This window comes from Mauremys mutica, chromosome 7 (assembly GCF_020497125.1).
Source record: "Mauremys mutica isolate MM-2020 ecotype Southern chromosome 7, ASM2049712v1, whole genome shotgun sequence".
NCBI classification, from domain to species: domain Eukaryota; kingdom Metazoa; phylum Chordata; order Testudines; family Geoemydidae; genus Mauremys; species Mauremys mutica.
The window spans coordinates 101,854,183-101,868,497 of NC_059078.1; the positions used below are offsets into that span (position 1 = coordinate 101,854,183).

At 41.7% G+C, this 14,315-nt stretch overlaps 1 protein-coding gene across 4 annotated transcripts in view; it reads right to left on the reverse strand.

Annotated features, from left to right (window-relative positions):
* INPP5A (inositol polyphosphate-5-phosphatase A) overlaps window positions 1-14,315 on the reverse strand; it is a 415,177-nt gene that overhangs the window by 352,716 nt on the left and 48,146 nt on the right. The gene's annotated exons all lie outside the window — the stretch shown is intronic.

Genomic DNA, 14,315 nt, shown 5'->3' on the forward strand with positions numbered 1-14,315 from the left:
GTCTATAGAGTCACTCGTTGCCATGCAAGCAGAGCACTACCGTGCTACTCCCCCACCCGCCCCGTCCTTTGTGCCTTGTGCCCCAATGTCAGCTCAAACCACCTTTCCCCAGCATCCAGGTTCTTACCACCACCAGCTGCCTCCAACACCTGTATGTTCCCCAACCAGCCCTGATACCTACCACCACCCTTACCCTCTGCATTCAACCCCCATCACCATGCAGTATATGAACCCTGAAGTGCAGGATTCATTAAACAGCAATCCAGACAGGGCATATGCAAACTTGTGACTGTACAGTTCACCAACCCACACCCCTGCCCTCTTGTGTTCATGAAATGTTGTGTGTCTGTCTGTCTGTCAAGGAAGTTTTTTTCTTTTCAATAAAACAATTCTTGGCTTTGAAAACAGTCTTTATTATAGCAGATAGTGAAAGATACCTTAGCCCAGTAAAGAAAGAGGCACTACAAATCATATTATTATTATGGATAATAGAATAACAGTGTAAGCAGTGCAATTCACTCCCATGCAAGGCAGCAAACATTATTGTTGGCTTTCAGCCTCAAATTCTTCCCTCAAGGCATCCCTAATCCTTGTAGCCCTGTGCTGGGCCTCTCTATTAGCCCTGCTCTCTGGCTGTGCATATTCAGCCTCCAGGACTTGAACCTCGGTGGTCCATGCCTCACTGAATGTTTCACCCTTCCCTTCACAAATATTATGGAGGGTACAGCAAGCGCATATAACCGCGGGGATGCTGCTTTCCCCCAAGTCTAGCTTCCCATACAAGCAACGCCAGCGGGCTTTTAAACGCCCAAAAGCACACTCCACAGTCATTCTGCACCGGCTCAGCCTGTAGTTGAACCGGTCCTTGCTCCTGTCAAGCTTCCCTGTATAGGGTTTCATGAGCCAAGGCAGTAACGGGTACGCGGGGTCTCCAAGGATCACAGTGGGCATTTCGACATCCCCTACTGTGATCTTCCTGTCTGGGAAAAAAGTCCCTGCCTGCATCTTCCTGAACAGGCCACTGTTCCGAAAGATGCGTGCATCATGCACCTTTCCAGGCCAGCCTGTGTAAATGTCAATGAAACGCCCGCGGTGATCCACAAGCGCCTGGAGAACCATAGAGAAATACCCCTTCCGATTAACGTACTCTGATGCCAGGTGGGGGGGGGCCAGAATAGGAATATGCGTCCCATCTATCGCCCCTCCACAGTTAGGGAAACCCATGTGTGCAAAGCCATCCACAATGTCCTGCACGCTCCCCAGAGTCACGGTCTTTCTTAGCAGGATGCGATTAATTGCCTTGCAAACTTGCATCAAAACGATTCCCACGGTCGACTTTCCCACACCAAACTGGTTCCCGACCGACCGGTAGCTGTCTGGAGTTGCCAGCTTCCAGATTGCAATAGCCACTCGCTTTTCCACCGTCAGGGCAGCTCTCAATCTTGTGTCCTTGCGCCGCAGAGTGGGGGCGAGCTCAGCACACAGTCCCATGAAAGTGGCTTTTCTCATACGAAAGTTCTGCAGCCACTGCTCATCATCCCAGACTTCCATGACGATGTGATCCCACCACTCAGTGCTTGTTTCCCGAGCCCAAAAGCGGCGTTCAACGGTGCTGAGCATTTCCGTAAATGCCGCAAGCACTTTAGTGTCACACGCGGCAGGCAAATCCATATTGATATCATCGTCGGAATCCTCACTGTCACTTTGGAGCTGAAGGAATAGCTGGACTGCCAAACGTGTTGTGCTGGTGACACTCATCAGCAGAGTCCTCAGCAGATCGGGCTCCATTTGCCACAGAAATCGCGATTCACACAGAGAGTAACAGAAAGACACTCACAATGGCGCCAAACGCTGCTGGAAAGAGTGAATGCTGGGATGTGAAGCGATGCACCACGGGGCGCTGGCAAACAGGAAGCGGAATGACCCGCACACTTCCTTCCCCTTCCCACAATACTCAGCGCCAAAACGGCGCCAAAACGGGACGAGGTGCTCTGTGGGATAGCTGCCCACAATGCACCTCTCAATACAGCGCTGGAAAGTGCTGCAAGTGTGGCCACACTGCAGCGCTGGTAGCTGTCAGTGTGGCCACACTCCAGCGCTGGCCCTTCCACAGCTGCATGACCAGCGCTGTAACTCCCAGCGCTGCAACTTGTAAGTGTAGCCAAGCCCAGAGACTGAAAACCAAGAAGGTATCTCGAGAATTGGTCCCGTCAGTGAGAATCATGTATGGCCACTGTGCTCTTCCTCATTTCAGTGGCATTTCACCTCTGGTATTGATCAACTCTCTGCTTTCCATAAGGGAAGACTCATATCCTTTTCTAGGGGAAAAGTGTTTTGCACATTGGCTAGCATGTGAACAATTCTCAAGGATATATCCATTAGGAAAAGAGTGGTTGCAAGGTGAACATTAAAAATAAAGAATACAGCATCAGATATTAAATTTCAGTGCAGTGACATTTTGCTCAGTCTCAGTCAAAGCTGATAACATCCCTGCCTGTATGAAGTGCCTTTGAAACAGTTTAATCTCTCAAGAGACTTTAGTATCTTCTATATCCAAAAATATTACATTGATTGGGAGGTGCAGGAGAGCTATAATGTAAATTTCAGTCATAGTCAATATTTAAAAATGCACAATTATAAAATATTTTATGATGTTATATGTGCAAAAAGAAAAACATTTTTTGTATTGTATTCACCCTAGGGAAGAGCATCTGTACAAAGCCCTTCTGTTTCACTTACTCCCTTAGGGACTGACCTAAACCTTATGGAAGTGAATAGGTGTCTTCAGGAAGGGAGGGCATCTGAAGGAAACCCTGTTCCAGCCTGTGCACTTGAGAGCACCTGGGTTTCCACAAACCAGGCACAGGTCTCCATCCGGGCATTCAGTCAGTGGAGATGTGCAGGAGCCCAATTTCTAGCTTTCCCTCTGCACCATGCTGCACGGATGAGCAGGGGCACAAAGAGTCCCAGTACAATAGGGAGAGAGGGAATCCTCTCTCCAGACAAAGGCAGACAGACCCTGGCAGCCTAGCCATTTAAAAAACCTTTTCCTTTGTTGGTGTCTTCAAATTTGTACTGCAGCAGGGATGAGATGGTCTGCCTGCCTGCAGCTGAAGAGGCAGACCAAAAAAACAGCAATTTCTGAGAGGTGGAACCAAACCTCCCCTGCCACTGATTGACAGGTATGGTCTGCCTCCAAGGCTACATAAAGCAAAGACCCAAATGTCATGGATCTGTGTACCTCATGAATAAGACAGACTTATGCACAAGCTTAACTTTACACACTATATTTCCTACTGAAGTCAATAGGATTACTCATGAAGTGTAGAATTAAACTCATGCTTAAATCTTTGTAGGATCAGGGCCTTACACCTTACTGAGAAAGGACTGCGGGTTCAAACCTCACGTTGCACTTAATTTTTCTCTGTATAACACTTTCTACCAGGCAAGACTGTTCTTACTACTACTACATCTGTGTTTACCTGTAAACATTACAGCAAAAGATACAGGTAAATATCTTGTCTGTTTGAAAAGTCACCTATGTCACACCCTATTAAGTAACTGTTTAGCCTATTTATTTCTAAAACATACAAGGGACCATTACCTGCTAATTTTAAAAATTTTAGTAGTATCTAAAATTATGTCGTAGACATACAGTATACATTCTGGAGGGAAAAATGTTTTGGCAAATAATCCACAAGCCAATTAACTTATTTTACACAATGACTAAAACTAAAATCCATTTCTACCTTTAAAACAGATTTCATTCTTCATAGCAAGTTCAGCATGAAACTTGATCTCAAACCAGTTCAAATAATTCTGAAAGAGGCCAGTTGACATTTTATAAATACACCCACAGCAAAAATAACATAAGGAGGCGCAATGTAAGAACTGTTGGGCTGCCAGCTTCTTCTGAAGACATTCCAAAAGCAGTTGTGCATTCTTCAAAAGGTGTAGAAAAGAAAGCCATATGAAAATTTTGTGGCAAACAATGGAAACCCCTTACTCTCAGAAGTAATGGTCTACAGTCCTAGGAAGTTGTTATAGACAGACAAATCTTTATTATGAGAACTGAATAGTCACGTGTTAACTTTATATCCCGAGTAAAAAAGAGGAATTTTCACAAAAACATATGCACTACAGAGGCGGCTTTAGACATTTCGCCGCCCCAAGCACGGCGCCATGCCGCGGGGGGCGCTCTGCCGCTCGCCGGTCCCGCAGCTCTGGTGGACCTCCCACAGGCGTGCCTGCGGAGGGTCTGCTGGTCCCGCGGCTTCGGTGGAGCCGCGGGACCAGCAGACCCTCCGCAGGCACGCCTGCGGGAGGTCCACCAGAGCTGCGGGACCGGCGGATCCTCCGCAGGCATGCCGCCGAAGGCACCCTGCCTGCTGCACTCCCGGCAACCGGCAGAGCGCCCCTGTGGCTTGCCGCCCCAAGCATGCGCTTGGCGTGCTGGGGCCTGGAGCCGCCCCTGATGCACTATCATCAATTTCCTCTAGATTTTCATTTTAAAACAGAAGATATTTATTGTTCAGACCTTTCAGGCAGACCAGACATTCCACTAATATAGTAAATCGATTACCGGTATTTCCATTTCAATAAATTATGTAGTAAGATAACAGGCAGCCCCAGTGGATTCCCTAGAAAAGAGAAAGTGATTTAGCTTTACATTTTGCCTTTGCTCCATTAGATGAAAGCCACCCATTCCCAAATTCCATGTGCGTTAGTGCTTTGGAGAGTTAGCCTCATTCAACATGATTAAAGTCAATAACTATAAATCTGATAAAAAGTGAATGCCCCTGCATAAACCTATATTGTACTGCTATGCATTACCCTGGACAATAGCCTCTCACCCCTCCTAATTAAGGCTGCAACTTTGTAATAGAGGTAAAGGAAGTCATGGATTCCATGACTTTCCGGGCCCTCCAGGACTTCTGCAGCAGCCAGTATGGCTGGCAGCTGGCCCGGGGGCCAGCCACAGCTGCTGGGGCACTCCCGGCCACCGCCCTGCCCCCGTCCTCCCTCCCCTAGCAGCAAGAGGAGGTGTTTGGGCATGGGAGGTGTCTCAGGGCTGGGGCGCAGGAAGGGGTGAGGACTCTGCTTACCTTGTCAGATTTGACAAAATGCAAAGACGATACTGATGTGAGATTTCTAAAAAATAGCTACAGCACTCAACCCAAGGGTTAAGAATCTGAAGAGCCATCCAAAATCTGAGAGAGACAAGGTGTGGAGCATGCTTTTAGAAGTCTTCAAAGAGTAACACTCTGATGCAGAAACTACAGAACCCAAACCACCAAAAAAATTAAATCAACCTTCTGCTGGTGGTATCTGACTGATGATGAAAATGAACATGCATCAGTCCGCACTGCTTTGGATCGTTATCAAGCAGAACCCACCATCAGCATTATCTCCTGCAAATTGTAACCAACCTTGTTTGTCTGAGAGACTGGCTGACCAAGAAGTAGAACTGAGTGGACTTATAGGCTCTAAAGTTTAACATTGTTTTATTTTTGAATGCAGTTCCCCCCCCCACCCCCATAATTCTACACTTGCAAGTTCAACTTTCATGATAAAGAGATTACACTACAATACTTGTATGAGATTAATTAATATAATTACAGTGCAAATATTTGTAATAAAAAATAAAGTGAACACTATACTCTTTGTATTCTGTGTTGTAACTTAAATTAATAATTTAAAAAAACTGTAGTAAACATCCAAAAATATTTGAAATGGCATTCTATTGTTGTTTAATTGTGCAATTAATTTTTTTTAATCACGCGACAGCCCTGATTACCTGATATCCACCAGAAACCACATAATTACATGCATGGCCACAGTTCAATTATAGTCACAAAATGCATACAAAAATCCTGCGGATGAAAACTGAGTCCACAAAATGCCACCCTCTCCTTGTGAAAGTTTAGCTCTAAATGCTTTAAAATGAATGTTTAAGAGTTTTGTTTTCTGCCTTATTTAACATAGGAACATATGTTCTTAAAATGTCATGTTTTCGGATTTCTACCTCCTCAGAGTATTTAGGTCGCTAATTATCAACAAAAAGAAAATAAGTTTGATCAAATCACTTAATATTCTAATATAAAAAGGCTCCTATAACAGTCTCTAGGTGATTTGGGACATTTCTTTAAATATAAAAGTCATAAAAGATGTGATCCTAAATCCCTCACGGAAACCAGTTACATAATTTAATAGGGGTGGAACCACTAGGGTCCCATTGAAAGATTAATTTCAAAACATATTATTTAATAGTGAATAATATCCTGTTCATAAAATGTTTAACCATGCTATATAAATTTAATAGAGAACTATATAGCTGGATTTTTAAATAATATAGAAATAGTCTTGTATGAAAGGGATACCATGCAAACAAATGCAAGCTAAAAATGTACAATGGTTGCTATTAAAAAAAAGAGTCAACATTTATATTGTATATTTTTATCATTTCATATTACTATATTTTACAGTTTCCTGATTACACAGTAATAAAATCGAATACATCTGAGTAGTACTCAATTTTGTTTTAAGTTGTTCAGTGCAGTGCATGAGACTCAAGAAGTGACTAAAACAGATCAGTCTAGTTCTGCTGTTAAAGTTGAATATAATGCATAAATTAAACAGCATAAATAAATATTTCAGTAAATGTTTCAGTTAATAACCTGAGGTCAGATCCTCCCATTGGATCTATGTGGAGCCTTAGTTGCTATATTAATTTAAAAAAAGGGCCTTAAAGTATCTGCAATGCTATTATAAACATTTGATCTGTACAGTTTTTAAATAAATCAGTATGAATTACAGCTGTTGTACTTTTTTTTTTGTTTTAAAGAATGCAGTGACTTTCCTGCACCTCATCCCCAGCTATGGAAATTTTCTGTAAAGTATGCAGACGTCACAGTAACTTTGTATATTTCAGTTCTAAAAAGTAACAACAGCTACATACAGCCGCCAATGACTCGCAAATTGCAGTTATTAATCTGAGTTTGAACTGTGAACAGTGTGACAGACTACTGAACATAAACACCATGTTTTTCTTAAATTTCAATCTTAAAAAATTTAACCCACTCATCAATTTCTTCCACAATGTCCCAGAGGCATTGCTACACCAGCCCAGGATCAGCAGAACACCATGTACTTTGTCCTGTCTCCTATGTGACACTGGGGGTAATGAAGGAAGTGGACAGCTAAAGTAGCTGGCCCAAAATATCAGGAAGAATCCTGAACTGCACGTTTCGGGCAGTTGTATGACTGCTTTGTGTTATCAGCAGAAAAGAGAGCCTAGTTAGGACTGAAAATCTGGCCCCCAAGTGTTTAACATCACATTATCAGGCATTTTGGCAATTTCCCTGTACAAAGTCCAAAAGAGGGCAAAAGTGTCAACACTAGTTACTGTCCGCCAGAGGCACGTCCGCTTAGGGCACAGGAGTCACTCTAGAAACAAGGAGGTACAGTAGAAGGGCCGCCCAGAGGGGGCAGCAAGTGGGGCAATTTGCCCCGGGGCCCACAGGGGCCCCCACAAGAGTTTTCAGCGGGTCCTTCAGTGCCGCCGAACACACCCAGAGCGAGTGAAGGACACGCTGCCAATGACCCGGAGCTTCTTCCACTCCAGGTCTTCGGTGGGGAGTGCTCCTTCTGCTCCGGGTCTTTGGCGGCAATTTGGCGGCGGGTCCTTCACTTGCTCCGGGACCTGCCGCCGAAGACCCCAGGCCCCCCTGAATCCTCTGGGCAGCCCTGCACAGTAGCAGGCACCAAAAAAAAAAATTAAAATTTGTGATGTGCACATGGGGCCAGCCCAGTAGTATGACAGCCAATCACAGCTAAGGTTGTGAATGCTCTTGACCACCAAGAGATAGAAAGGTTTTGGAAGTAGCACCACTCTTTATTCTTGAGACCATCATTTTTGGCTGCTACATGAAAGTAGCATTAAATGACATCTGAGGAAGTCAAATACAAGTAAGTAGTGAAGTAGTGTAGTAAGAAATTGTGTCATGATGACATGGAACTTTTGAGGGGATGGGGAAAATGAGTGAGTGTCTCTTGAAAGAGCAACTCATCCCCACTAATACCTTGGAAGATTATTTTTCTCTTCCCCATTTAAGAAGTGTGAGTGATCCTGCATTACAGAAGACCAAATTCAGATTACATGCTTATAATTGAATTGACAAATCTAGTTCACTGCTGTACTAGCGATGGTGTAAATTAAATACTGAACATTTTTATTATTGCCAGCAGTGGACAATTTATTTTGCAGAGTAATCCAGGTCCAGAGCTGTGCGCCAGTTCACTGGAGGTTTAGGTTTCAGTTCAACAATCCTCTCCAGGGTTTATTTCAGGAGTTCTGCTTTAACTAAAATGAAAAACTTGAAAAGAACCTCTGGCTGCATCTCCTTCACACAACTTTGTTGGCCATAAGGACCAAGACAAAAATATACAAGCCAAAGGGGTAGCTCTTATGTTTCCCCTGAAGCTCCTTGACCTGATTTCTGGTCAGCACAACCTCTGACTCTCTCTTCTGTGGAAATAACCCAGTCCCACTTTTAAAAAGTGCTGAATCTAAATAGGTTCAAATACACTTAATTAGCTCCAAGATTGAAGTGCCTTCCTGAGCTGCCGCTGGACTTTGTCTGGGAAGAAATCTATGAAACTACAGGCTGCTGTCTAGCAGCAGAGTATCCTAGCAAGGGGCACTGCTGAGATGAGGTACAGCAGATCTACAAGCTTCTCTCCATGGGGCACCAAAAGACCTGTACCCTCTGTATTAGTCAAGGGGTGTGTCACCACCTGCCGTGCGACCTTGGGTGCCTCACAATGCTTTGCTACTACAGCTCCCTGGTTCTCTCACAAACAGCATGCAGGTAACTCCCAGAGTTGTCAGTGTCTGTCTGCAGCCTGCCAGCCACACATCAGTCATATTCTGGCTTCCACCACCCTACTATTTGCAGGGTGACTCCAACAGACTCATTGTCCCAGATTTGCCCCCCAAAAAACCTTGTGTTCTGCACTGTCCAGCCCTCTCCTGGACAATCCAGATATTGGAGGTCCATTGCCCTTGTAAGGGGTCAATACACAGCAGTTTGCTATTTTAAATGGAGTTACCAAACTGTTCAGTTTAACTACAACAATGGTTTAATTTTGATTAAAAAATAAAACAAGTTTATTTAACTACAAAGAGACAGCTTTTAAGTGAGGCACAAGGCATTAAAGTCAGCAATGGTTACAAGAGAAATTAAAGATAAAATGCTTTCTAGTGCTTAAACTTAAACTAGACTTGGTTCAAAATGAAATTCTTATCACATGGTCCCAACAACAGGGCTGACCAAGTTTCAGGTCAGGATTTCTCCCGAAGTCACATGGCTGCTTACTTTGGTCTGGTCTACACTAGGGGGGGGAAGGGGAGAAAATCGATCTAAGTTACGCAACTTCAGCTACAAGAATAACGTAGCTGAAGTCGACATACTTAGATCGACTTACTGCAGTGTCTTCACTACAGTGAGTCGACTGCTGCCGCTTCCCCATCAACTCTGCCTGCACCTCTCGCCGAGCTGGAGTACAGGAGTCAACAGGAGAGCGCTTGGGGATCGATTTATCACATCTAGTCTAGACACAATAAAATCGAGCCTGCTGGATCGATCGCTGCCCGCCAATCCGGCCAGTAGTGAAGACGTACCCTTTGTCTTCTTAGGTGAAAGAGACAAAGATAGATAGGAAGAGATATCTTGGGGTGTTTTTGCCCCTCACTTTTATAGACCATTCACCCTTTGAAATGCATTTTCCCCGAGTTTTACCCCGAGATAAAGTTCTTTCCTGCTATGAGGATAAAGTCATGACTCTCATGGTGAAAGAGGTTCCATACTGCTGTCTGTGAAAATGTAGATCGATCTCTTCCCGCCCCCGCATCCTTGTCAACTTTGGTGACACCTGGCTAGATATGTCAACTTCTCCTTTGTCTTTAAGAAACTGATTTATGCACTCCTTAGACTTATATGGCAACCACATTTCAGTCATGATTTCAGTTTATGTTCATAATTTTATATATCATGTCGCTACATACATTCCACCATGATATTACTGACCAGTGAGTTATTAATTTTCAAATGATACCCCAAAAGGCATATTTTGTATAAAGATTATCACAACAAATGGGTGTGAATACAAGGTGCACTCAATCACACCCTGTGACAAGTGGACAGTATGACTTCAAGTATAAGGTCCTTGAAAGATATACTCTTTTAAATGGAAGTGTGAAAACTACAGTAGTGTCCTATACTGTTCATGGTTGTAGCTGGAAAGTATATGTATGTTCTTGTGGAATGGTATATAAAAATGTTTAAAAACATTTGCGATACAAATATAATGAGATTGACTAAAATATCATTAATAGAGCAGCCTGTTTTAGAAATACTCAATTTTGTACAGATAACGTTATGAATCAGCCACTATTTTTAGGCTTGGTTTGGTTTTTTGGTTTTTTTTTCAGGGGCGGGGCGGGAAGGAGAAGGAATTTAACACAAATAGGTATTTGCAAGTTACACATATCTAAAGAGGGTTCCTTTATCAATAGTTATTCAAGGCATGAGATGCCAAGGTAAATGTTAGCAGATCTTCAAGAAGTCACAATCAAGACCAAGCCAGATTCATATTACTTCCACAGAATGAATCATGTTTACTTAGCTAAAGACTGGTAGAAGCTGCCCTCAAGAGCATGAACTTCAACTGGACTTCACTTCAGCCCAGTCTGGATTCTGACTATAGGATACAAAATCAGTTAGCTCTACAAAAGGATTGATAAGCAGCATCTCAACATAAACGCTTCATGAAGAAGAAAAAAAAACTTATTGGGTGCAATTTCAGCTCTGGAACAACTTTGGCTGAAACTTACTTGTATTACTACAAGATTAACTACAGTGCTGCCATGAATTAATTGCACAATTAAGAGACATCATGAGAGTGTAGCATGTGTAATTATTATGGTTTCCAATCCATGCTGCACTTAAACTGGTATCTCTAGAGTGACAATGTCTATATGTATAATGTTTCATACTTTTTTTTAAGTACCTCTTTCATCTGCTTGACAAATATTGTTAGTAGTAATAATAAAATAATTTTAGCATTTTATAGCACCTTCAATGCAAGAATCTGAAAGCACTTTACAAATGCTAACTATAGCCCAATACCCCATTTGGTAAAATTTCACACCTTTTTCATAGCTAGGTAAACTGAGGCCCAAAGGCATAAAAGCCAAACTAAAAAGGATAGAATATAATTCACATAACTATCAGCAGGCTAGCAATACAGCACAATCTACAGAAGACATTCTAAGTACACCTCTACCTCGATATAATGCTGCCCTCGGGAGCAAAAAAATCTTACTGCGTTATAGGTGAAACGGCATTATATCAAACTTGCTTTGATCTGCTGGAGTGCGCAGCACCGCCCTCCTAGAGCACTGCTTTACTGCATTATATCCGAATTTATGTTATATCGGGTCGCATTATATCGAGGTAGAGGTGTATTCAGGAATGTTCAGAACTCCAAAGGGTTAACATAAATCAGTACCTTCTGCTACTGATATAAAAATGTTTATAAAAATATTTGAATAGGTCTGTCTAATTTGCATTGCAAGAAGTGGATTGTTACACAGACAGGAGGAGGAGAAGGGGGGTCAAGAGATATTAATCTAAATTTATATTAGAAAGGATTCTCTGGACATTGATTTCAGTTTTACTGAAAAATTTTCATGCTTCCTAATAAATTTTAAAATATTTTGGGTTTACCTTTATTTGAATTACAGGTTACCTTATTCATAATTCAAACATGGTCAGGGACATAATCATTCATCTTTTGTAATCTTGAAGCCCAGTGTCAGGATTACTCGTGAAAAATCCTGATTCCACAGAAGCAACTTTTGAAGCAGCTACACACTTCCAGGACATAAGGACATTGTTTAAACACAAATGTTTGCTATTTAAAATTCTTTAGTGGAAACTAAGCTGAATAGCTAATAGCAATGGACTGGTTAAAAAGAAAACAATCACTATTCACTTATTGACACAAATCTTGTACGTGTCAATAATATTAACATGAAATAAGAGTTAAAGAATAAAAACTGTTTACTGAAATTATAGAAACACATGGATTATATTACCTCATGTGCAGATGGCTCTCTCATACAAGAATGTATTCCTTCCAATAAATCTGCAGAGAATTAAATACGTATCTTAGGGGAGTCTACCTAGTAAGCAGAGAAAGTGGCCAGCTGTATACTCCGCCCCCCACCCCGAGAATTCTAAAGTACATGTATTGTACATAAACATTCTCAGTTTTACCTTTATGTTGTATACTTTAGCTATCGAGAAAATATTTCTAATAAATAAAAAAAATAAGCAAATGTTTCTTTAAAACTCATTCTCAGAATATGGAAAATATCTGTGCTTTGACATTTAAGCATTCAGCACAGCATTAGATACACTCCAGTGTAAACAAAAAAAAAGGAAGAAAAACTAAGTAGCTTAATATGCCTACTATTTACACAGCAAATATGTATGAATGTTAGATGTACTATCACAAGATATCTCTAAAATGTAATACATGTTAGAGAACAGCTTCCACTCTGGGAGAAATAAGGAAAATATAGTTCTTCTAGCCAGCTTAGTTGAAGAAATGCAAGACTTTAGTATTTGGCATCTTTCATCTAGGGTGACCCGACAGCAAATGTGAAAAATCGGGACGGGGTGGGGGGTAATAGGAGCCTATATAAGAAAAAGGCCTCAAAATCGGGACTGTCTCTACAAAATTGGGACATCTGGTCACCCTACTTTCATCTGAGAACCTCAGAGCACTTAATTTTAATTAAGCCTTTTACAACATTTCTGTGAGGTGGAAAATAAGGCGCATACACAGAAACTGAGGGTAATCAATGGGACATAGGCTTACCAGTTATTTAGGGGCTTTTGAAAATTTTACTGCATTAACTGAAAAGTAACAGCAAAGCAGAATACAAAGCAATGAAAAATTGAATAGCATCTAACATTAGGAGACAATGGAAAGTGAAAATTAAGAGTTAGACTTATCTTTACTTTGGGCATTGAAGATTTCAGATGAACAGTTTAAATGTTTCTGTAGATGTCTTTGGTGGGTGGAAAATTGGGGGGTAGGGAGATGCTGGGAGGGACAGGTAATGACAGAGGAAGTGACAGAGAAGCATGAACCAAGCTATTTTAAGACCACCAAGGTTTTGCCACTGATCCTCTATAAGGACTGCTACTCCCAAACCGCTCTCCTCTCACTCATTTGAGTCTCATCCCATGAAATATTGTTTAAGCTAAATTTGCTAAAATCCAAAACATCTCCCTCCTCTCTCATTTCTCATCTCCATTACACCTTTCCTATCCCTTCTATGTTGAGCCAGTGGACTGCAGATATAAATCTCCAAATGCACCTCAGTGACTTAGGAGTCTAAGTCCCATTAACTTTCAGCATTTTTGAAATTCTACCCTACATCTAAATTTGGACAACCATCCCGCTCCAGCATGTGTTCCATTTAGATGGCTTCTATTCCATTGTATTGATTTTTAAATGTTTATTAACTTTACTTCAGTTTTCAATCAACTACATGATATTCAGCAGAAAAAGTATTCAGATTGTGAAGTGGGATATCTATCATTTCTTTCTAACAATAACAAATCCTATTTGTCTGAACAAGAACCACAGTGGAGCCTAGTCAGAAAGAGATTTGTAAAGTCAAGCACATTTTCTAAACTCTAGTCATTACAGATTAATGTGTCTTCCCATCTTCTCAAGTATGTTCAAGTAAGGTTCCTCATTTTTGCTCCTTTACCTTTGCTTTAAGTCTATTTTGTGGAACCAAAACTGAAAGCTTGAATTTATACTAGTACTTTCCACACAAAATGTTACACCATTGTTTCCTGAAGCATTTTTCTTTCCACCTCATAGTTATTTTGGGATTGATCTATGGCATGAATGCACACCAGGCACTAGGCTGTGGTATCCAAGATCTACTTATTACATGATTGCGCTATCAACTTTGGGGAGGAAAGGTGTTGTTATGGTGCACATTCAGAAATAGGAACTGGCAATATGATCTAGAGTTTTTCAATTTTTGGTCTCTGGTTCATCTTATTGTAAGAGATGGCTCTCCAGCAGCCTAGATTAAATAAATTGGTGGTGTGAGGCATTGTCTACACCAGGCCTTCACAACTCATAAAGCGGCAAGGGCCATATTACTCCAAAGAAGACAACCGAAAAAGGGGTTGTCTGCCCATTCCCCCCCCCCCGCCCCA